Source organism: Pinus tabuliformis, chromosome J (assembly GCF_031772625.1).
Source record: "Pinus tabuliformis cultivar Carrire ecotype Pingquan chromosome J, CPIR1, whole genome shotgun sequence".
Lineage (NCBI taxonomy): Eukaryota > Viridiplantae > Streptophyta > Pinopsida > Pinales > Pinaceae > Pinus > Pinus tabuliformis.
The window spans coordinates 310,506,383-310,533,139 of record NC_142295.1 but is presented as its reverse complement, the minus strand read 5'-3'; positions in this window follow the sequence as shown (position 1 = coordinate 310,533,139).

Below are 26,757 nucleotides of genomic sequence, written 5' to 3'. Positions count from 1 at the left end.
AATATTAATAGTTCAATATATTAATGGATGAAGGGTTTACCAACACTTCCTCTAATATAAATTCTCATCGTTGGGAAATTTAAGGAAGTGTCAACCAATCGCTCCTATAGAAAAAATATTTTTGGTAAAGGGGGCTTAAGAAAGGGTTAATTAACCCTTCCACATGATCAATATTCCTACCAATAGGAAGCCAAAGGAAGGTTTAGTTGACCCTTCCTCCACATTAGTATTCTCATTGAACTGGGTCTTGGCAAAGCACAAAGCTACCCTTTACCAAGTATAGTATCCCCTTTAAGAAAGACCTCAGAGAAGGGTTAGTGGACTCATCCTCCACAGTAGCATTCTTATTAAAGGTGTTACAGTAAATTCTACAGACAAGGAACCATTGTTTCGTAATCCTATTCCCTATTACGATCAGTAGACAAAAAAAAGGATGGCTAAATCAAGACAACAAAAATCCCCCAATCAAACGATCATGCAAGAAAACATTCATGCAGTTCCTAATGTTACAGGGTTTGAACTGATACCTACCCTCCTCAAAGGTTGGTGAAGGGTTTTGGGTATGATGCAAAATTCTCTCGCTCGAGCCAGGAGATATCTCTCTTCCACTATCCATCCCAAGCCTACATATAAGCACAAATAAACAAAGATGATAAGTAGTCTTTTGGAGAAGACGTTAGCTCAAAACATCAAGAAACACATGAATATAAATTACTGCAACCACTGGTGTAATTTCGACAGAGTCTCCCAACTATGATGAACAAGGACTCAACGCAAAATGTAGCTCTCAAAAATTGAATCACGATATAAACATATGATTCTCTATAGCTCAAACTCTTTGACCATAGCTTTCAGATTCTGACTAGCACGACCATCTATGATAACACAATATAAATAGGAAGAAGAAGACTTCCTGGAGGATAAATGAAAACACCTAGAATGAAGATAAGTTGAATAAGCTTCTCAATAATGTGTCTTAGCTAGCTTGAATAGATGAGATAAGGTGATGAGTCGAACTGATCTCTTAGAAACGTAATCATCTTGGATAAGTTCCCCAACCACAAGCACAAAACTAGTGAATCTCAGTTATAACATCAAGGAAGACTTGTCCTGTGTTTCATTGGAAGGTTCCAACCACACTCCTAAGTTGCTCTGCCTGTGGTTGGGTATAAATACTAGGGAAAAGAGTATTCAAAGCCAAGGAAAAGTGTCAATGGTGTAGTGACTCAAAAATACTAACCCTAGGAAATAAAATAGGTTGATAACAAAAGAAAGGTAGGGGAAGGATCATCCGACCCTTTAATCATATTATTCCTATTCAAGATGACTCAAAATAAGGGTTGGACAACTATTTTTCCAACATATACGAATTTTATGCTCAAGGAATGATTGCCCAACATTGCCTTAAGCATGTTATTCTTATAGAGGGTGAATTGAAAAAAGGGTTGGACAACAATTCCTCAAACATAGAATTCATATATAGGTGTAGCTTGTGGAATGGTTAGTTGACTCATCAACCAACATAGCATTTCCATTAATGTGTAATGATATAGATTGGATCATTATATTCTTTGTCATCCATGTTAAATTTAGAGTGGAAAATTTTGGAGAAATTAGTTGATATGACCATTTTTAAGAGTGGATTCCTCTTTGGTAAATTGTTTTTTGAAACTTCTAGAAGAATTAGTTTGAGGCATCAAACAAAATATTTTGGGGGTAAACTTTTTCCACTAAAGTGTGCACTCCTAGTAAAAGTTATGCCACCCAAAACTTGACCTTCTCTTTTTTGACCACCATGATTCAAGATGATGCCTTGTCAGCACCCATTATTCATGCAAAATGGGATAGATACATAATCATGATGAAAAAGGCTCTAGAAGATTCATTATTACAATTCTAGTTGAGTTGAAGAAGTCAAACTTAACCATTTACAACTTGGGCACTAGCAGGAAAATGGGTTCCACTCTATTGGAGTGCATTTTGTTCCATAGATGAATAGAGTATCTAAGAGTGGATAGATATAGATAAAAAATATTTATGTATTGTAGTATCCCATAGGGCGCAAGTCTCATTCCTTTGTACTTGCGTCCATTTCCATTGAGACAAAGAGAGGGTAGAACAACCTCACTTTCTAGGTGGGTTTTCTCCAATAAGGGTTTCCCAAATCATATCTTCTATTCATTTTGGGTTTTTAGTTTTATTTCGTTGTTCTATATTTTCCATATTTTTTCCATTGCATGCATAAGAATAACACAATAATTATCAAATACGAAAGTCTAAGAAAATATTAACCCTCATAGTATACATTTTGGATATCCAAATATATTTAAGTAGACCTATTATGATGATATTTCCAATGGAATACTATGACAACTTATAGATCACTTAACTAGTGATATAGGTGGATATTAGTGGCCACCTACCTATTCCACTTGGAACCCCAAAATTATTTATTTCATTTTCCTTAATTGTAACTCAATTTTCTATTTTTGGCAGTTTTTTGGATCTTAAACTTCTGAAACCGTTTTGAGGTCCAAAAAGACATTTTTTGGGAAAACGAAGAAACCAAAAAGGTGCCAAAATATTTTTTACAAATTATTTTTTTGAATCCTCATGGATATATTTGAAACAATGTATTATTATATCCAAAAAAAGATCATATGCCAAATTTACAAACCTCGAAAGTTGGTGATCCAACCTACCCCAACGGGGCCCAAAACCTTCTGCACTTCATCTCCTAGGGTTAGGGTTTCACACTTCTTCTTTATGATAAAAATGCCTCTACACATAATTGTAACACAGTTCAGAGGCATTTAGACATCACATCACTTATCAGAGATAAGTTACCATCGCCCAATCTAGTTTATTTCCATTCTGCATGTAAACAATTTCTAGTATTTGTATTAATTAATTGAAGTTCATTTTTCATTGTAGCTCTCTATTTTTGTTTAAATTTGTGGTTCATTTCATTCCTGAATAAACCCATATAAACCGAGGAAAGGTTTATTTGAGACCTCATAAGAAAAATGGAACTTCTATTATTGTGGAGCTCATGTAAGTGTAAGATAGCACATCTTATAGAATAATATTCTCATGAAATAGGTTCCTTAGGAAGGGTTAATTTCACCTTCCTCTCGCATAAAATTCTTATCAAGGGGAAGCCTAAGGATGTATTCGCCAACCCTTCCTCATGCAAGGTAATATCATCTAAAATGTAATGAAGAATGGACAATCAATTATTTCTTCAAACTAGTATTCACATCAAGGTAGAGAGAAGGTAAAGGTCAATCAACACTTACACATCAATATTTTCATTAGAGATTCCATTGACTCTTCTTGGTGCATAGTATTATGATTTAAGGATAATCTAGGAAAGGGTCTATCAACAATTCCTTCACATTAGTATTATTAACAAAGAAATACCTACGACATGATTGGATACTAATTCCTCAAGCCTAGTATTCATGCTAAGAGCACTAGTAGAAAATGAGCAATTAGTGACTAGGCGACTAAAAATGTTAGTTACCACAGCTTTTCCAAGTGAAATACTACCAAAAATGAGAAATCTTAAGTGACCGAACTAAAAACCACTAACATAAATCGCTAATTTAGTCACGGGTTAAAATATGTGACTAGCTAATAAGTAATACAACTAAAAAAGGATGAATGAAATTAAATGAAGTTTTTGTGTGCAATGGGGGGCGGTAGCAGGGAAGAACCTGAACTAGGGTTTTGAGTTAGGGTTTTGTTGCTAGTCACCATGGCGGGGCATGGAGGAGGGAGTTCAGATCCCTCCTACAGACAAGTGGTTGTGGACAGGAGCAAGGGATCTAGATCACATAGCTTCAAGAAACCAATGGAGGTGGCCTCAGAGGCTATAAATATAGAAAAAGTTGAAAATATTAAACCTCATGGATAGGAGGAGAATCATGAGGAAGCTAGTAAGGAGAAGAGGACAGAGGTTAGTAGTTAAAAAGTTGCTCCTATGAGTAAAACAGGGGTCTGTAAACCCAAGTTGACCACTATTCCCCGGGTCGTTTTAAGTGATCAAGCGCTATATGTGCACAAAGATCACATGGCGGAATATGTGGTTATCTACAAATTTATGGGGATTTGGCTGACAGAGAAGGCCTTATAAGCATGGATAAGGAACCACTGGAAACCAAAGGGGGAAATCAACCTTCACCTTGGGTCCAAGGGTTTCATCATAGTGGTGTTCACAAGCTTAGAGGATAAAGATAGAGTCTTCGAGGGAGGAGCCTATTTTTACACTTCTGCAGGCCTTTACATGCGACCATGGGTGATGAACTTTGTCCCGAAATGAGAAACTTTCACATCGATACAGGTATGGATAAGACTCTACTCCCTTCCTTTAGATTATTGGCTGGTGGAGTCTCTAAAGGCTATCAGAAACAAGCTACGGTATTTTATAAAGATCTCTGATGCTACTCTAAGAGGCAAATATACCTACTTCGCCTGAATATGTGTGGAAATGGACTTATCTGGGGCACATCTAGAAGCAATCATTTTAGAGTTGTATGATGAGGAATGGGTGCAGTTGATGGACTATGAACACGTGCCATTTATGTGCCGTAAGTGCCATGAACACGGGCACCTATACAAGGACTGCCCAGTGAACACCTTGGGATATTAATAATCTTCTCCAAAAATGCTCTAATTACAAAAACAACAAAAAAAAGAAATTTATGGAGGATACTCCTACACCAGAGTGCCTTCTCATTTGTACTTTGCATAATTTCCATTGCAAATAAAAGAGAGAAAATCAACCACACCTTTGAACTTCGTTTTCTCCTGTAAGGATTTCCCATAACACATCCATTGCAAATAAAAGAGAGAAAATCAACCACACCTTTGAACTTCATTTTCTCCTGTTAGGATTTCCCATAACACATCTTGTTACTTTTTAGTTTTTTTTCTAATTGTATTTACATATTATGTATTTTCTACATATTATCTATTCCATACATAAACAACAAAAAAATAATAACAAAAATTAAATTTAAAAATAGTTAACCATTCATAGTATGGATTTCCGTTTTTTTTATAGGTTTTCGTGACATACTATCCAATGGAATATCCATGGGAGTTATATATCATATCTTTCACTAATGTCATATTGGGACAATACATAAAAATCTGGTAATATATTTCACTTCTAATCTATTTGAGTCATAGATTAGCACGAGATGAGTTTGATTGGTTACTCCACAAATTTGGAGATATGTATGTCCTTCCTCAAAATAAAAGGTATCTATGTACCCGAGGATTTTCATAACATGTTTAGATAGTCTATGGCATTCTTGTCTAGATATGAGAGTACAAAAACAATCCATAAAGAGGTGATTGATCAAAGCATGAGACAATTGATAATTTTTCTCCCATAAGATGTCAAAGTGGACATGGGTAGTGGAATCTCTAACATTATATCTAAGAGATGAACCAACAAAAATATTCCTTTCCCATACCACATCAATCTAATAAGTAGCCATGTATAATGAGTTTAGCATACTTAGCTTGCTTTTGTGAGGCTACTCAATTTTGGCATCAATCCATTTATAAATAATGGATCTCAATTTGGATATCTTCCCATGCATAGCTATTGTGTATGTTAGTGGCACTCATGCTTATATGAATTTGGATAATTATTTTTCTCCATAAAATCTATAAATAAAAAGCATGATGCACCTATATGAATATCGTAAATCCGTCATAGGTATCCCACCTCTAGAATTGTTGAATAATTTTTAATCATCTTTCCACTAGTTGGCTAAGATTTTTATCACATCATGTTTATGTTAAAAAGAAACCAAAATGTTGTTACTCAAGATTTCCTTAGCATCATGGGATTTGTAATATTTGTTGACTTCATGTGCGAGAAAATCCTAAATAAAATCCCCTTTTTAGTATTAATAGATTATTTTTCACAATTAATGTGGTTGATGATCAATTTTATCACTTTAATGCAAAGAAAAACTAGTGTCCTTGTTGTGGACGAGTGTAATCAAGAAGATTTTATATTTAGTAAAAACTAGGTCACCTATCTCATTGAGGTTAGGGTCATTATGTGGTATGGAATGAAAATGCTCTTCATTCTTAAGCTTAAAGAATATAATATTCCAACCTAAAAGAAGAACTTATGTCTTGGTGCTTAGCTTAGGGTCTCCATAGAGAGGTGTTTGTGAGATTAATTTCCTTGGGGGTAGTGATATGATTGATTCACTACCCTTTGCTAAATATGGATATACCCCTTGCATTAGCATTGGGATGTATGTCTTGGATGATTCTCTTCCCTTGCTCTCTTACCAAAGGCATTGTTGTAGTTTAAGTATTGGTTTCTTCCAAAAATATTAAAAATAAAAATACAAAGGAGAAAAGGAATTTGTAGAAGGGTTAGAACCTATGTTTATTATTTTTACTATCAGCACGAACCATTCAGGCTTGCTACATAATACAAAAAGGGTGGACCCACAACAATTAAAACCAACCATTAATGATAGTGCACTTCCGATGATAGATCATGTTCCTTTCAATGAGAGTCATATTACACTCAATTTTATGGAGCAAGGTGCATGACTTTTAAAAATTAGAAGGGGTGGTGCAAACCTGATTTAATATCCCACTCATCAAGTGATTAATGACCAAGATTCATTACACCACCCACAACCTATTTTTTAAAAACCACTAGAGAGGGGGGTTGCGAAGTAGTGAATGGTTTCTTTAAACCACTTTCAATTTCATCACATCACGTGACCACTTCACCTGTTAAATGAGCCTGCTTTCTTTTCTCACCCTACCACCTCATCCACCCACATCATTGTCCACGTTCCTCATCTATCATATCATCCTCTGTCATCCATATTCGTCTTTCAGTTTATTTTCGTACTCGACAAGAAGGGTTAAAAGGGTTCATTTGACCATTCCTCCTATCAGTTTCTTGTCTTTTTCATGCTCAGATAGCTCTACTAACCATCACCTAGGTCAGCCAACGACCAGTACACCTGAACGTCTACTGTTTTTCTCCAGTACCAAGTATTTACACTATGTTCCAGACCTAAATTTATTGTAATGATTAATTTAAAAAGAGCTCCAAAGTTGACCCCAAAATGTAAAAAACCCAATCCCACCTCTAAGGAGTCCTTAATGGACATCGAGGCCGAAATTCATGATTCTTTTTATCCTATAGACTTTGAAGAATTTTAGTTTGAGTCTTTTGGCCTTTTTCGAATAATGAAGATTATTTTAGCTCTGTTTAGCCTGGTGTATATTACATCATAATTCCAACCACATACCACTTCTCTAAATTTGTAACCTAGCTAGCCTCTTCCTATATTTCCCAAAGAGATTATGTTGCTTCATCTAAGTGATAAAATGTCCTTGAGGTTACATCTAAACTTATCTGAAAGGCCTTCTATTTCCCCAACTTTCCAAACTCACAACCATTCACTAACACTTCATTACTTTTGAGTTTCACTTAGTTTTCAAAGGAAAACAAACAAGCCTTCTTCAATCAAATTTTACTTCCATGGTGATAGCCTCCACCAGCACCTGATTTTTACCCCATGTTTGTGCTTTCTGAAGATGCACAAAAAAATTTGGTCATAATTTTGCTATTATTTGGTGTGGATGATACAAGAAATGCCACCAAACCAACTTTAGGGTTCCTAATTAAAATTCTACATCCAGATGTGGTGTTGTACATACATTTCTACCTAGCTCAATCCATCAATTTCCAATTTAAGAACTTCTACTTGGCCAATTGCTTTAGACATCTTTCCATTCTAGTCTGTCTTTTCCTGTACACTCATATTGATAAATTTGATTCTTTGGGTCAAAGAATTTTTTATTCCAAGAAGAAGAGGAAGTCAATAGTTGAATGGAAAAATGCAGTCAAAATAAAGGCTGACAATGAAGGTTTTTCTCAATTTTTGTCCACATACATGGAAAGTACCTACACTATTCTAAATGGTGCACCACCTCCAAGAATTATACCAAAGAAGAAGTTGTTACAACTCAGTAAAGATACCAAGGTTGGGGATTGGTACCTCTTTAAGGAATTAACAAAAATAAGACTATATGGATATCAAGTGCAACCTTAGAGATTACCAATTTTCATATCTATGATAATATTCTCCCTAGATTTCATAAGATGAAGCCGACATGTAGACAAAGTTAATTTTATTCCTAGATGCAGGGGGTATCTATTTAAATTGGAGAATGATATTGGTCTATTCTTAGTGAATTCAAGATAGAACCTTACTTAGATATAAGAAATGATGAAGGAATTTCATTTTGAATTGGTAGAGAAATGGAAATATGATCCACATTGTTATTTCTGATAGAATAAGAAGTGTCAAGTCAACTCCGCACTCCCATGAAAGGAGGCCTGAAAATGAATGGAAATAAAATCAAGAAGTTTGGCCTATTAATTTACAATTGGAAATTGAAACTCCTACATCCAAAGAGAATTCTCTAAACAGAAATATTGTTGAAGCAATGGATGTAGATGTAGATGTAGAGGAGATAAAACCATCCAAGAAAGCCAAAATAAAGTGTGAAGGTGAGGAGGAAATGCTAGTGAAGTTGATAGAATAGACCTTTGGTTAACTAGGTTTTCAAACGAATCTAGAAATCCCTGAGCTTATCATTCCCCCCACTTCCACAAATTTGACAGTGCTCATAGTTGGAGGAAGTTCTTATGTTATCGATACAACAATAAAGAACTACCAAGCCATTAAATAAAATAGTCAAAAGGTGAAAGGTGAAATGATGTATCGATTGACGATGCAGGAATATTCTTCTTTCCAAACCAGGTTGCTTTCATTAATGGACCTAAAAAGGAAGCTGAAACTATCTTTGTTGCATCCTACTATTTAGTCTCTTCCTTCAGGTGCTAAGTTTAAGAAAATAGATTTATCCATCAAAATTATTTATGTTACTTTACCTGATAACATTAATTTGCATTGGCAAACAGGTGAGATGCTATATAATGAATTGAGTAGAGCTTCATTGATAGTTAGTAAAGCAAAGAAGCCCTTAGAAAACGTCTCAAACAGAATCAAACAAGAAAAGGCCAATTCTAGAGCTCTATATTTATAGAATGATGGTTACAAGGAATTGATTATAAATTTGGGTGTTGACCCAAATGATAGAGAAGCTATAAAGATATGATACAGGGAAGAAAAATTGAAATGTAGTCAATGTGCCAGAAGTTGAAAATTCCCCTGATAAAACATGTGCAAACTACTGAACTGACTTTTGTAGAGGAAGAAAAGGAACAATTGATAATTCAACTCACAAACATAAATAAGGAGGTTATAGACTTAAAATACATGGTCCAAGACCTAGAGAATACTATCAAAAATCATGTGTGAACAATTATAGTGCCCAATGAGTTTGAAGACCCTTCAGAAAAACCAACACAATTAATGATTGAACTCACATTTCCAAGGGAAAATATGAAAAATTTCTAGGATAATATGACATTGTCTCAGGCATAATTCAGAAATAATGAGAAACAATTGAAGTCTGTAAAGATATTAAAATAGAAAATCTCTGAGAAATACAAGTAATCTTAAGATTAAATAAAGGAGCTGAAGAGAAAATTGAAGGGAAACATGTCCTCAATTGAAGCCATGTAGGTCGTTTAGGATAACATAATTCAATAGGTGTGTTCAACTTAGGATTCTCTCAAAAAAAAAATTAGGAAAGGGCTATTATCACTAGTATCAAAAAAGTTGTAGCTTCATGTAAGAGGGACATGTAGATAGAAGCTCAAAGAGCCATGGAGATCATCAAGTTTCTGAATGAAAATTCCATAGAAAATTTGAAAACAATGAATATTGTTAACAAGGCTATATTTATTTTGGATATTAGCAAATCCATTGAGAGAAACTACCTGTGCATCCAAACTTAGGGTAAATTGGAGATTATAAAAAAATATTGTAGCTACTTTTGATTCTAGGTTTGATCAGAGACAGAGAATTAGGTTGCCAGGATATTGAAGCATGGATGGAATATTTCTACCTTGGGAAAAATATGAACAAGAACTCATAGCTACGACATGTAGACTAGATTCATCACTTGAGAAGACTGTAGTTTTGAAGGGAAAAACAATGGCCAATTTCTTCATTAGGGGATTTTTGAGGTCTAAAATGGGCCTCCTATGAAAAATGTACAGCCAAAATATAAAATTTATAAGAACCAATAGGACTCAAGATGATGATGTCAACCATGGGGAATGATTCACCATTAAAAATATTAAAAATAATAAAATAATAAACTACTATTTCAACTCGTATTTTCAACTTATCTCCTTTTCATGGATTGCAATCACATTTTTCATGTATTTTTGATTTTTTATGTAGTAGGGTCCATCGAAAGTATGCAACATGGGTAATCCTTGGACGAGGAATCAAATTCTACATCCAACAATTGTTACCGCTCGAAATTTGAGTAAACCCATTGAGAGATAAGTTGAAAATACGAGTTGAAAAAATAGTTTTATCTTTTTTCCCTCTAAAATTTGACGATGTAATCTAATATTATTTTATTACTTATGCTATTATTTTATAATTCCTTAGGAGGCCCATTTTACACCAAACAATTCCCCTAAGGATTGTAACACCCTCCTCCCACATCTACCCAAGTAACCGGCCAACTGGGGTAAACATGTGATGAGAAGTTACGATGATCTCCTAAGTCACCTTAAGGAAGTGGAACCAATGGAAATACACCATACAAACCTTCCACATAAGAAACAAGACTCTCAAGAGCCATCCCATCCACTCACATAACCAGCCCCTAAGACCAAATGAAGTTTTAGACCACTAAACCTCCGGATGCTCCCTTGATATGGGAAAGCATATGTCTAGGAGGCTCTAGATGCTCCCACAACATGGGTATGCATGCATCTAGGGAATTTTTTTCCTAGTGGTGTGCCTACATATCCAGGGTTTGAGCCACTATTTTCGGTCCAGATCATAGGTCACTGCCCAAAACTCAATGACACTTTCGGAAATGAATTTACACAACATAACAATGATGCATTTGCAAAAACAAGGACACTGTCTAGACTGAACCCCTACTAGCCATGACAGGGATTTTTTCAACCATATCACAGAGATGCAATCTATAAGTTTAAACAACATAGCTGAGAATAGGGGTCTCATACTTATCTGAGAATCACTATGAAGCATTTATTCCTTAACATATTAGCTATAATTTCCTCTATTAGGCCATAGATACATTATTCATTCATTTACAAGTAAAAGCATGATGAGAGCCATACATAGCCACTATCATAATAGATGTTCATAACCATCATAATAACAACAGAAATACCATGGAAATCACAACCATACCATCCACATATAAACCAGTATAATACTCATGAAATAACAAGGAGAAATAACCTGATATTAATGATACAAAGGCCAACTAGTTGTGGGACTTCCATGAACCACCCGACTACAGACATGGTTGAGCCAATTCTCTATTTAGCTTGTCACCCCCATGCCATATTCCAAGCATGGATGTGGGATCTCATGAAACACATCAAACAAAACCATTCATGGCTTCCAAATGCCAAACCACCTCAACACATCAAACAATTATTCCACCTCACTGTTAGACATCACAAAACCATCATCAAATTTCTCTCTACCCAAGCCTTCTAAGGCTCTAGAGCATTTCTTCCAACCAAGGCTCCAAAACTAGTAACTCAACCCACAACTATCACTAGGCTCCAAAGCATTTTTCCAACCAAGGCTCCAGGAAAACATAAAATCCAAGAACATGAAGCAAACAAGAGAAAATCAATAAGAATACGACACTACAAATAAAGTAGTATGGCCATACACCAGACATAAACAAAGTCACATTCAAGAACAACAAATAAAAAAACACCAAAATGACAAGAATAGAAACAAAAAACATTACTCAATCCCCATGGTTCCCAAAGCCTCCAAGGGAAAGCCCAAGCTGAGCCTTCTTCACAAATACATGGCAATCCCCTTTTCCATGAAATCCATTACATCATACTGACATAAACACATAACTGCCAGTGCATAAATAAACATAACAATAAACCAATTACCTTATCTTGTTGTGCCAATAACACTTCCTTGTAACCGAATACATTTGTTCTATGTTGCAAGGGGCTCTAATTCCCTTGACAGATCTAACTATAATTAGACACTAGTTGTTATGCTTTTCAAATACATGTCCATGAATATAGCAAATATCCACATAATTTCAGATAAATTATGGTTAATAAGACTTCCTGTATGCAATTCACTCATTTGTTTGGAATTTCAATTTCCAAACATAACCAAAGGAATTCTCACACAATTCCTTTCTTTTACCTTTACCTTGTTGCAACTGAGTCTTACTATGTACTGTCACATCACCTAATGGATAGTTATACAAACAAATCAACTATTACCTTTTCATACTAATGTCAAGCATGTTACCCTGCAACTGCTCACACATGTCAAACACATGTTCCAAATATCAAGAAAATCATATCTATCAATTCGAAATCAACCTTTACCAATGCTACAATCATGTCATAATCCATAGTCAACTCATAGTCATTAGACATAATGCTACAAATGTCACCTATTACACTCAAGTACATGTCATATATCTCAACACATATGTGTGAGTAAAACCATCTTAAAACAAGACCATTTATTCATGCAACCTTATAGATACATACTCATATCATGCGATTAATCTGAAACATTCAAAAAGAGATAGAAGACATAATAGACACTAACACTCAAACACCAAATAGATGGCATAATCAAACATTCAAGCACAGAGTAGACAACATAAGAAATCCCATACCTTACTGTATCTCAGAGGAGGCTATCCTGTCTCCACAATCAATCTAGTTAGCATGATATAACTTCAAAACACATCACCGCAAACACAAATAAGATCATGATATCCATAATAGCCACTAACTAACATGTTAACATCATGAAATCATAAATAATTATCATTCATATGTAATAATCACATCTACACATTCATTCTAGATTAGTATGACATAATATCACAACATATTAACTCATACCTGAATGTCATAACCCTAACCATCAAGTTACTAGCATATAATAACAACAACATATAACCAAATCATTAAGTTAAATATCATATAACAACAACAAGTTAACCTATAACATACTCATCAACAACATATAACATAATAATCAAGTTATCTAACATAAAACAACAATAGCAATGCATACAACCACAGGTTACTATCATTCATGACTATATGACACATGTACATATGATTACAATAATCAACTAGCATCTGTCATGTATGTAACCATAAAATAAATAGAATGAAAGGCATAAACATAACCATAATGCATATAACAATCCTTAGCCTACATACCTATGTGCCTAACATAAAAACTTGTATGGCAATGATTTGAATGTTGGGAAAACTTGTTAATGCTATGCACACTCCCTCATCAATATTTAAAAAAAATGTGTCTAGGATCATCTCAAATTAACCAATTATGTGTCAAGTGTTGACTGTATTTTATGAGAAATTTATGAGGTTAATTAGTTGTTTAAAACACATATACAACAAGTAAATTGCAAAGAAGTAAAGCAAAGCAACTCATAACACAAAGATGATAAAGGAGTTCACCCCTCCTGGGCTACATGTCCTTGGACCTGCTTCAATGGCTAGGCCCACTTTGTATTAATGGTAAATTATCTGACTACATGCACCTGTTGTGCTCCAATGGCTTTGAAACTTGCTCCATTATATTCAGAAGACCCAAAAACCCCAAAAATGACTATCCAAACTCTGCAATTGGACTTTAACTGATCTAGGCTTAATCACGTCTCCTAGTGGCCATATGCTTCCTTAAACCTCAACATAGAAAAATCATGTATATAAGTGCTTGTTCTTGCTTCTACAACCTATTCCATTGTGTTTAGAACAGCCAAATCATCTAAGAACAACTCTTTCTGAGCCAAAATTGGTCGAATTTTCCAAACACCCGCCAAAATTCGAGCAACGCCGAATTTATCGAGCCTGCTAAAACCGCCGCCAGCTTAATTTGTGAATAATTAAGGGATAATTATGTTTTAATTAGTTATAATCCACACTTAGCGTGTTAAATGCATGGTTAGCATTAAGCGTTGGCCTTCAATTTTGAGGTGTCATTCATATGCGGAGGGGACTGGCCCTCTCCTCCCCCAACCGCCACGTGCTACCTCTTTAAATAAAAATCGCGCCCATTGTTTGTTAAGTCACATGGTTGTGGTATAGTGGTAAATTATGGGGCTTGTGTGGGTGAGCTTTCCATTTTGACTCTTTTGGCCTGCCAAATAACATTTTACACAATCTTTGAGTGGGCCTGTAGTGGCCTCTGGGCTTGCCACGTGTTAGCCTCTCATTGGTCCACCTCAAATGCCTTTGACCAATAACATGCTGACACTTGTCAGAATCCGATTGAGCCACCTGTCAAAATATTCCAAGGAATATTCCTTTTGCTGACTGGGCTTTACAGATGTCTAGTCAACATCCTTGTCAGCCTTATACCCAAAATTTTGCTTGTTTGACAAAGCGAATAAAAGTCTCTATCTTTCTCATATGGGCTCCATTTTGAGTGAAACGAGCTGCATTGGAATCATATCCTCGAGATGAATGTGGTCGTCCAACGTTTGAGTAATTCTGAGCACTTTGATTTTTTAGCGAATTTTTACCTCTAATCCAGATTTCGATCACTCCTTTCCACTGATAGGATTTTGGACCCAAAAAAGCTAGTTATTTGATGAGAGATGATGCTATTCTACTTCCAAAGTTTATCAATTGATTATACTTGGAAAAATCTCCATGAAAACCGCTTGGGTTCACTGACATGCCTTGCCTTGGAAATGGCTTAGTACTTCATCCAATTTTCTCTTTTATTGTTTACCTAATCCAACACTTGTTGGATGCTTACTGATTAAACACCCTATTGTACCAAAGCCACCCCTCGATGCCTGGCAATCTGATTAATGGCCTTCCCACTGAGAATCTTGTTCCTCCTTTGCAACACATACATTCGATGCAAGCTTCTCCTTGGACACCACTTTTCCATGTTAAGCCCATCTGAGTGAACTACAACAATGAGTTCCAATATAATAACAAGAAAATAAATGACCATTCTTTTACCTCCATGGTTCCAAATTCCACATATGGAAGAATGCATTCCCCATCTCTTTTGCTTCTTGGTGTTAACACATCAAATGGTCTACAATGGTTGAAAATTGTTTTTAGCATTTTTGTCCACTCCTGCTTCTTGATTACATCATCCTCTAGTATTAACATGTTGCTCATGTCATTATTTGAGAATGAAGGCTAATCATGAGCCTCTTTCTCAAGTGTGGACCTTCCAAAATCCTATGACATCTTGTCACAAGAAACACCATTAACCTTGAAAAACACTCATGCAAGAATATAACTTGAAAACCTCTTCCTTTTGCTTCTTCAAAGAAAAAAATGTCACATGATGTGAACATCACCATGTAATCTTACATCTTGGTGTATAAATTAAACACAAGTCAACATAACATGCTTCTTCAAACAACTGACTTTCAAGTCAAACAAAATCATGTACAACAGCTTGACGATTTACAACGAGAATTCCACATTCTCATGAAACAATTTGTCACATCTCCCTTTCACCTTTGGAGACAAAATGAACTCTTCCAAGTCGATATAACATTTTTGTAACAATCAATCGACCACACAAGCCGACACTCAAGCATGTGAAAATGATCAACATTCTCAAGTTGACAACATACATGTTAAAAAAGTAATCAACCAACACAAGTCAATCACTCATGCATGTTCAACCATAATGAAACTATTAAAAATTCCACTGTTCACACACAAAAACTCTCATGCATGTATAAAAATTCTCAACTCTCTCACAAGTACAATCACAAGTACAAGAATCCCATTGGTATGTATGAGTACTTAAAGAGATGAAATGACCAAATTTGTTGCAATAAATTGAGTCAACATACTCCACTTTCGAACACCTTCCTGGCATAAACATGCAAGTTCAAGAATGCAACATGCATGCAAATTTGTAGTTGAAAATTGCCATCTTTGCTACATCTAAGTGAGTCAACATAACTCTAATTTTCCAACATCTTGCTTCATGCAATATGCAGCAACCTTTTAGGATGAAAAAATGCATCCAAATAACAAGGAAATGCATCAATAAGGCAAGATTTGTATCAATTATCAAAAGAAATGCAAGGCCTTAATTGGTTAAGAAAACTAACCATGTCTTTCCAAACTATTTCAATGGTGCTTCCTTTAGCTGCACTTCATCATGTGTATCATCCTGACCCACATTAATTATGTAATCCCTTTTTCCATCCTTGCCAAAATCTCTCTCTACCTTCTTCAAATGTCGTGGATGACTTGTTATATGCAAAGTCCAACACTTGTCTACAAGATGACCCTGCTTATGGCAATGAGTGCAAAATAATTGTGTCTTCTTTTCAAAATGGTTTCCATTATCCAATGGACCTTTGGATTTTTGTCTCTTTTGTTTTGAAAGTTTCGTGTGTATGGCTATCCTATTCCAACAACTCGAAACAATATGGGTATTCAAACCACAAAAGGAACATGTAAATTTTCTCCAAATCTTATGTGAAGGTTTATCATGTTTATCATAATCAAAGGAAACTTGATTAAAGGAAGAATTATACCTTGCACATTCACCCTTGTCACCTTCTTGAAGAGGTGAATTTGATGACGTAGTGGCTCTCTTAGGAATACCAACAATGTTTTCAATGAGCTTAGAGATTTCAACATCCTCTTGTTTGCCATTTCCACTAGTTGCATGCTTATGAGCATCTTCTTGCAAAGTGGGTATAAAACTTTTGTATTCCTTAGGAACACAAACTTCACAAGCTTGAGGTAATGAACATGTAATGAAATTCCTTCTTGGAACACCTTTATGTGCATCCTTTGCTTTGGAGCATTCTCCATCATGTTCTCCATAACCAAGTCCCAAATACCTAGGCATTTCCTCAACAACAATTGGCTCAACTATGCCTTGTGCATGTTTGCCTAACCCTTTACCTTCATAACCCATATTCATCAATAATTTGCACCCTATTCCTCTAGTGCGTCTTTCAAAAGCACCAAAAAATTCATTTTGAGAGGAAATTGAAGATAAACTTGAATTGCATACCTCATTTTCATGCACATACCTGGCTAGGGTTTCCTTGGCGTCATGGAGTTGAATCTCCATCTCTTCCATCTTTTCAAGAAGCTCTTGCTTCTCCTCCTTCATGGCCATCAACTCCTATTGAACTATAGTTTCCCCCTTCATATATTCATTCATTTCTTACACCATACCTCTCATGATGATAAGCTCTTGCAACATCTCTTTATCAAAGAGTCTTGCTAAGGAAGATGGATTAGAAACATCACTTGTTGAAGATGCAATCACAATTGTAATGCATCAAAAAGCTTCACAAAGATTCAAAAAGCTTCTCAACAAAGAAGCATCTCAAACCATCTCCATTCTTTAGCTTACACACATAATATTTCACACAGTTAAATTCTCCTTCCACAAATACAAAACCAATAGCTAATTTTCTAGCTAACCTTGGCAAACCATATCAGGGTTTGAATGAGCTAATAATGCTCTGATACCAACTTGATCTAAATGTTTCAAAAACATGTTAATGCTATGAAATATCCCTCATCAATATAAAAAAAAATGTGTTTAGGATCATCTCAAATTAACCAAAATGACTATCCAATCTTTATAATTGGACTTCAGCTGATCTAGGCTTGATCTCATCTCTTGATGGCCCTAGGCTTCCTTAAACTTCAACATAGAAAAATTCCATACAAAAGTGCATTTTTTGCCTCTGCGGCCTATTCCATTGTGTTTAGAACATCCAAATCATCTAGGAATGACTCTTTCTGGGCCAAAATTGGTCAAATTTTTCAAAATTTATGTTCTCTTCAGCTTTCCCTAGGAAAATGCCACCAAATCTGGAGAAACATGAGTTAGCCCTGCCAAAATTGGAGCAGTGTCAGATTTATTAGGCCTACTAAAACCACCACCAACTTAATCCATGATTCATTAAGGGATAAGTATGTTTTAATTAGTGCTAATCCCCACTTATTGCGTTAAATGTGTGGTTATCATTAAGCGCTGGCCTTTGGTTTTGAGGTGCCGGTCATATGCGGAGGTGGTTGACCCACGGGGCTGGCCCTCTCCTCCCCCAGCCACCATGTGCTACCTCTTTAAAAAAATGTCGCACCCATTGTTTGTTAAGTCATATGGTTGGGGTATAGCGCTAAAGCATGGGGATTGTGTGGGCAAGGTCACGGGTTCGACTCTACCGACCTACCAAATAACATTTTACACGACGTTTGAGAGGGCACGTGGTGGTCTCTAGGCTTTCAACGTGTTAGCCTCTCATTGGTCCACCTCAAATGCCTTTAACGAATAACATGCTGACACTTGTCACAATACAATTGAGTCACCTGTTAGAATATTCTGGGAACATTCTAAGGAGTATTCCTTGGAATATTCTTTTTGCTAGCTAGGCTATAAGGATGCTTGGTTAGCATCCTAGTCAACTCTCTACCCAAAATTTTGCATGTTTGACAAAGCAGGTAGAAGTCTCTATCTTTCTCATACTGGCTCCGTTTTGAGTGAAACGAGTTGCGTTAGGATCATATCACTGAGACAGATGCGGTTGTTCATTTTTTGAGTGATTATGAGAACTTTGATTTTTGAGCAAATTTTTGCCCCTAATCCAGATTCCGATCAGACGACATGCTCTTGCCTCAAGGTCTAATGTTGAAGCTTCACTTTAATGGTTTTCATCTTCTTCTCTATCTCAGACGATACATTAGCATCATAACATACCAATATCATCATGATGGCCTAGTTTCATACAATGACTTCACAATGCATGTCTGACCTACCTTACTTGCATAACCATAACCATGACAATTCATGCATAACAACATATAGACACTAACATGCATAAAAAATGCATATAAAACCATACACTCATGATGACACATTCCACAACAACACCATCAACCTTCACATGACAACATCACTACAACCATGATCAAAACCATGGAAATGCAACAAGAACATGGACTATAAGCATAAGGAACACATATGGAACCGATGTGAATGCATGACAAACACACTGCCCATCCAGTCCGAGGGGTGAACCATGCTCTGATACCACTTTGTAACACCATCCTCCCACATCTACCCAAGTAACTGGCCAACTGGGGTAAACATGTGATGAGAAGTTACTATGATATGATTCGACCTCCTAAGTCAGATTTAGGAAGTGGAACTGATGGAAACACACAATAGCGACCTTCCACACCAATAATAGGACTCCTAAGAGCCATCCAAACCACTCAAGTAACCAGCCTATGAGACAAGCTAAAGTTTGAGACAACTAAACCTCCAGACACTCCCCTGATATGGGCAAGCAGGTGTCCAAGGGGCTCTAGGTGTTCCAACAACATGGGTTTGCATACATACATGGACTTTTCTTCCCAGTGTTGTGCCTGAGTCTCCAGGATTTGAGCCACCTTTTGAGGCCCAGAGCCCAAGTCACTACCCATTACTCAATGACACTTTAGGAAATGAATTTACGACATAACAATGACCAATTTGCAAAAACAAGGACAAGGTCTAGACTGGACCCCTACTAGCCATGATAGGCATTTCGTTAAACATATCACCAAGATGAAATCTATAGGCTTGAACAATAGATCTGAGAATAGGGGTCTCATACTTATATGAGAATAGCTAGAAGCATTGATGCGTTAAATATTAGTCACAATTTCCTCTATTAGGCCATAGATAGATTGTTCAGTCATTTACAAGTAAGAACATGATTAGATCCAACATAGCCATTGTCATAATACATGCTCATAGCCAACATAAGAATAACAAAAATACCAAGGAAATCACAACCATATCATCCACATATATAACAATATAATACTCATGAAATAACAAGGAAAAATAACCTCATATTAATGATGCAAACGCCAAACAATTGTGGGACTTCCACGAACTACCTGACCGTAGACATGGCTGAGCCAATTCCATCTTCAGCTAGTCACCCCGGTGCCATATTCCTAGCATGAATGTGGGATCCCATGAAACACATTAATCAAAAACATCCAAGGCTTCTAGAGCCCAAACCACCTCAACCCATCAAACAGTGATTCCATCTCACAGTTGGGCATCACAAAACCATCATCATATTGGTCTCTAACCAAGCCTTCCAGGGCTCCAGAGCGTTTTTTCCAACCAAGGCTTGAGGACTAGTAAGTCAATGCACAAATGTTGTTAGGATCTAGAGTGTTTATCCAACCAAGGCTCCAGGACTAGTAACTCAGCGCAGCAAGGGCTCCAAAATGTTTGTCCAACGAAGACTCCAAGACTAGTAACTCAACCCAAGGTGTTACAGGGCTCCAAAGCATTTGTCTAACCAAGGCTCCAAGAAATAGTAACTCAACCCAAGATGAAGGAAACATGAGAACCAACCACAAAATAGAGAAATTAGCCCACAACACCATGGTTATCCAGTAAATGGAAAGACTAGGAAAATCCACTTTCAATCTAGGAAATCCTCCATGCTAGTGACCGATCATGACCAATAAACCACATGCATATGCCATGCATGCCAAAACTAGTGAGGAAAACATACATGCAAGTGAGTACCTACAAGAGAAACCTAATTTATCTATTGATCCTGATGTCCTCTTGTGCTTTCATGCTCTTCCTTTACATTCTTGCTCCAAACTCCAAGTATGCCACAGTCCTCCAAGGGTGCTCCAACAAAAATATAAGTGTCCAAGAGAATGATAGAGAGAGAATAGAAGAGAGCTCCACCAAAACTTGTCAAAATATTGCCAACTAATCCTCAGAAGCCTTTTTATCAATGAGGCCTCTATTTTCTTCAATTTCAATTATTTTCCTTCAATTTCCTCCTCACATGCAACCTATGACCTTTCACCTTCCTTTTCTCATAATTTCCATTATTTTCATAAATAAATGTGCTAAAATTCCATTTACCTTTCTGAAGCCTTTTCCATTGCCTTTGCCAATTTTCTTTAGCTATAATAACTTAAATGAACACCCACTAGGATTTTTTTCTCACCATTGAGCTTGGAATACGTGTCCCATGACCGTGTTCTTATATATTTTTACATCGATGTTTAACGAGGGTTGTTACACGTACAAAGAGACTTTCAGTTGTTGTGGCTGATGAATATTACACCAAAATGTCAGATTAATAGGTGGCTTTCGAGAAGATGAATCAATGTCCAACTCCAGATAAAATTCGTTGGGAAATATGTGAAACTTTACCCTAGCAAGCTACAACTGAAGTTGAGGAACCATGTGTTGAACCCTAAGGGAAAAATTATGTTGCCCATTTGAATTACTAAAGGATGAAAAACTTGTATTTTCTAATAATGTATAAGTTTTAGTTAAGAGATATTTAGACAGGTAGATGCCTAGATAGTTCAATAGTGATATAACATTTCTTTAGTGTAATATTTCTTTAAAAAGAGGGGAAGAACCAATCTAAGGGGGTCCAATTTTTTTCCTCAAATACCTTTTTTTAAGCTTTTTTTTGTGTAATTTTGGGATCTCTTTTGGAAGATTAATGAAGTTTCAAAGTGAGTCCAGATGTTTGTTGGTTATAGTATGTGATTCTCGTCTTTATAATTCTTTCATGGTGTATGTTATTCTTTGAAATTCATGTATGTAGTTGTTGGTTTCTTTATTGATTAAACAAATTTATCAATGTTGTGAGAGTAGTAAAGGATACATGTAAATATTTATTTAAATAAGCCTTATTGAAGTGCTCCACAATTCCATCATCTCGTCCCCTTTTTTCATGGTTTCTACTAATATTTGGTACATAGGGTTTCATTTAGCCCTATACATTTGATATTTATTCTCAGGAATTCTTCTCACCGTACTACAACTTCATAAAATACTATAACCATAGATATGCCCCTTTTGAAGTAGTTTGTATATTCTTCCAAAATTTAAAATGCATTACTTATCAAGGGTTGCCCCTTGGAGAAAATAGAAAATAAAATGTATATATCTTTCTTTGAACTGCATGGATGTCCTAGGAACTGACCTCCTTTCAACTAGAGATGGTATATATGGTTACATATTTTGGCATTGTTGTTGGGGAATGGATTTGAACATTTATACCTGGGAATATTTTATAGCATTTCTTTGATTGGTGAGAAAAGAAAGTGTGGGCTGAGATCACTCACTAGAGGGAGTTAATAATCAGTAATCATTGCCCCAAGAAGACCTCACACCCTCTCTGATACCTCATAGAAGAATACACCATTTTTTTCTAATCCAAATAAACTTCTTTCAAAGAGATTTTGGGGAGAAATATCTCCAAAACCCCCAGTTTTACCATATCTACTCTCGGGGATTTAAGTTCCATTTCCCAAAAGGCTAAAGTAAATATCCCTAAATTTTCTCCAAAGACTTTAGGCCTTTCATAAGAAGAGTTTCCCTCTCTTACCTTTCCTTTCTCTTAACCTAAATTAGAGAAATAATATTTTGAATCATCTTATTTCTCCTTTAAAGTCTTCCTAGAAGTTGAAGAGATTAAAGATATTGTTATATATCGCTCACATCTCAAGTTCTGGCAGTCACATCACAACATGTTCCAACAACTACAATCCCTCTTGTTTCATCTACATACCAAACAATGAATATTCCTCCATCCCCACTTCGAAATATCGAAATAACAGGGTGTGTTCTTAATAGATATGCCCCTTTAACTATTCCACAACCAATGAATGATATTCCATAATATTATTTGAAACTCTTACCTTGTTTCATAGGACAAGATGAAATAACAATTGAGAAGCATGTGCCAATGTCCTATGCATTTGTTGAGAATCTTAATGTTGAGCATATTGATGTTGTTATGAGGATGTTTGTAAAATATTTAAATGGGGAATCAAGAAAATGATTTAAAACCTTACATGATAATGGAATTAATACATGGGAGGAATTAGAAAATGTTTTCATGTAGAAATGGGGAGGGAAGGAAGATCACGAGTACCTTTTAACAAAATTTAATGGAATAAAGAAAGAGGATAATGAAGATGTTATTGAATTCATAAAAGGATTTAATAAACTTTACAATACTCTACCAGTAAAACTAAAGTCTCCATAAAAAACTTCAAAGGTAGTCTTTGCAGGGGCCTTTGACTCTAATTTCGGCTTTACTTTGAGAGAATGAAAGTCACCTACCCTTGAGTAAATTTACTTTGATGCTTTAGAGGTGGAAGAAAATACAGAAACAACAAGAAACAAAAAATAGAAGACAAATCATGTTGATAGGAGAAAGGATAAATAAGAGGTTCGTCCTACAAGGATGCAGAGAGATATACAAGAGAAAAAGTTCGGTGACATGACTAAAGTGATTATAAATATTTCAAATAAGTTGGTAAAGTGAGAGTTGCAAAATAAAAATCCTCCAAGACAAATTAAACAAGGCCGAAAAAGTAATTTCAACCCCGAGTTCAGGAGGCCCCCTCTATATATTCTATAAAGGGAGAGGAAATATCAACATGATCAGGTTCAACCAGCTTTCTATATAGAGGACGAACCATAGGAAAATTTGGGAGAAGCACTAGAATTTCAAGAGAATCAATATTCTACATTGTCAAAAGAGGAAGTTGAGGCATAGGAAGAGTGTATATTTGGATCCTCAAACCCTTTTACATATAGCTCTGAAAGTTAGATGCAAAGATCATTTTTTCCTAGATTTTTTGCATGCGCATCATGAGCCTCAAAATTATTTATTTGATGCTTTAGAGCTCATTCTTCACATCAAACTTGGAGCTATGACATCCCACAACACATCCAGGTGTCTTCGACACATCTAGCTCAGTTATTTCCGGGTAAGTTCACTTAACTTGTAGTTTGCAGCATTTCTGATGCTTTTTGTGTTTTGGCTTCTGTGAGTGATGTCTACTTGCTTTTTGTGAATTCTTCTTGTCATTTGCATGCATGTTAGCATGTACAACCACGATTTTAGTTTTCATTAGCTTCTCACTGTTGTCGCATACATGACACTATTTTGCACAAACAATCACTGTTTTGGTGAATCGTTTCATACACGTGCATGTTGTTCCATTTTCTGAATCTTACATTCATTGTTTGCATGCATGATCATTCACCTATGCTTAGACTCAGTTTCACCATGCATTCACATCTTCATTTGCTTCCAGTCACCCATTAGTGGGTTTGGGCAACCTTTGCCCAAACTTTGCCTCACCTGGATAGCATTGTGCAATTCTGAGAGGAAAGGCTTTGCCTCCCTCCCCAAAAATGCAGAAATATGGCCAGTCACTATCCTCCAATCTAGATTTGTGCAATTCTGAGAGGCAGTGGCTGTTGGCTGAGAAAATTGCACAATTCAATCCCTAGGCCTGCATCACTTGCCAGTTGAAACTGCGCATTGCACAATCTCAACACCTAGCAGGCTAGTCTGGATTGTGCATTCCACAATTCCAACAATCAACCAACCTCATGACGGTCTGGACTACCTTTTGTACAGTTCCAGCAGTCAGTCTCCCAACCTCCGAGTGAAAATTTCGTAATCCTTACCAGCAGTTCCCTAGGTATGTTGCATGTCATCCCTCATTTGCTTTGTTTTTAACTAACAGATTTCTTGGCATGCATGTCTCCATGTCTCCAGGTATAGCAGGTGTTCATCCATATCTCAGAAGTTCAAGATCAATGGCCTCCAAGAGAGTAGGGTCAAACGACACTGATGAAAGCATAACTGGAGGAGTAGTTGAGTGAGTGTTTGCAGGTTTGTCGATCTATGAAGACACCAAGATGATCATAGACAAAGACATCAACCTGAAATGGAAAGAGGTCAATGATGCATTCTTAGACACATTTGGGGAAGATTTCAAAGACCTCCAAGTCTATGTGAATATTCACAAGTCTAGCTTGTACCAAATTGCATGGAGGTATCATGCGTTCCCATGTGCGGACATGATACGATCATCTTGTACACCGGTCTCGAGACAGTGACATTGAGCAGTGTCAGTGGGATAGAGATTGGTACCTTCAGGGCACAAGATTATCACCAGATGTACCACTTTCTGAAGCCAGTGATCACCATTGAGACACCCTTCAGCATACCCAATAGCAATGCCAACTCTCGAGATGTCTTAAAGAATTGGGTGAAGGATCCAGCCAAAATTAGGATGACACCCAACCACATTTACAAGATGAAGATACTGTGGAAGGCGTATCAATACTTGGTCATCTTTTCATGTCACTTGTATGGCCAAGAGAGCATGGAGACCTTCCCTCAAAGTTGGGTGATCATGTTGGATGAACTGGACAGTGAGAGAAAATCATGCAACTGGTATGACATGTTGGCTCATAGGCTGAAGGAATAGCTAACAGGAGCTTGAGAGCCACCAAAAGGTCAGTAAGCAGAAATCTACATGTCCACCTACATCTTGGATGCAATCTGTTCCCATTAGGAGTTCCTAGGCATGAAGTGGGCATGGACATCAACAGAAACCTTTGTCATTATTTATTGTAAATTGTTTTTCGAATGTAGCTTCAGAGGGGTTATCACACAACTATCGGATCATTTTGTCACCCCGGTGTATAAGATGATATTTGAGCAGGATCCACCTTGCATGTCAAAGGCAGCGAAGGAGGCACTGATCGACATACCAGATTGGTATGCCTCACTATCTGACACCTTCATACGAATGTACATCGCGGAGAAGCCTTCGAATGTTTTTTTGAAGTTTTCCATGGACAAGCTCGTCATGCAAGAAGTGTCATACCACATCTCGACTGGATTGTCAACTAGGCTACACCGGAAGAATAAGGCACCTTGGCCCACTCTTCCGTTGTGGGTCAGATTGTACGAGATATGAAATCTCAAGCATGCAGATGCCGAAACAGAGGAGATCAAGAAATATCTTTTCGACACCCGCAGCTATAATCCATATGACCCGCATTGTTTGGTGAAGGATCACTATGTGAGAGTACAGTTTCTATGGATCCATGGGGCATGTCATTGGGTCGAGGAAGACTGGTGGAGATATTATTACAGCTTCTCTAGGCCGAATTTTTATAGACATATTTGGGCACATCAACCCCAACTCATATGTCGATGATATTAGGGTTCATCAACCCATAAAATGGTTGTTTTATGCCCTAAAGAAACTTAGTCAACTGAATGTCTCATTCCCCAAAATTTCGATCTCAAAAATCATCTAGAAAGTGCTTGAAATGAATCATTGCTGAAACCGTTGTGTTAGGGTGAGATGAATCTCAGGTGCTGCACTGTCAAAGTGAGATGCCCTGAGTTAGGGTGAGATGCATCTCAGGTGCTGCACTATCAAAGTGAGATGCATCGTAGTTTGACCTTCTAGAATGTGTGATGGGCGAGGTTGGAAAAATGTTGGGAGAGTTTGAGAGTTGGTTGCTCATGGAACCTTCTAGAAACTTCTCCTATGCCACCTACCTCTGTGAATGCGCCCAAGGATGACCAAGGGAACTAGGAAACCATCTCGAATTCCCCTCTTTTATGGAACCAATTTCAAGAAATGGAATGGCGTTCATCATCCCCCATTGATGACTCATCCTCCTGCAA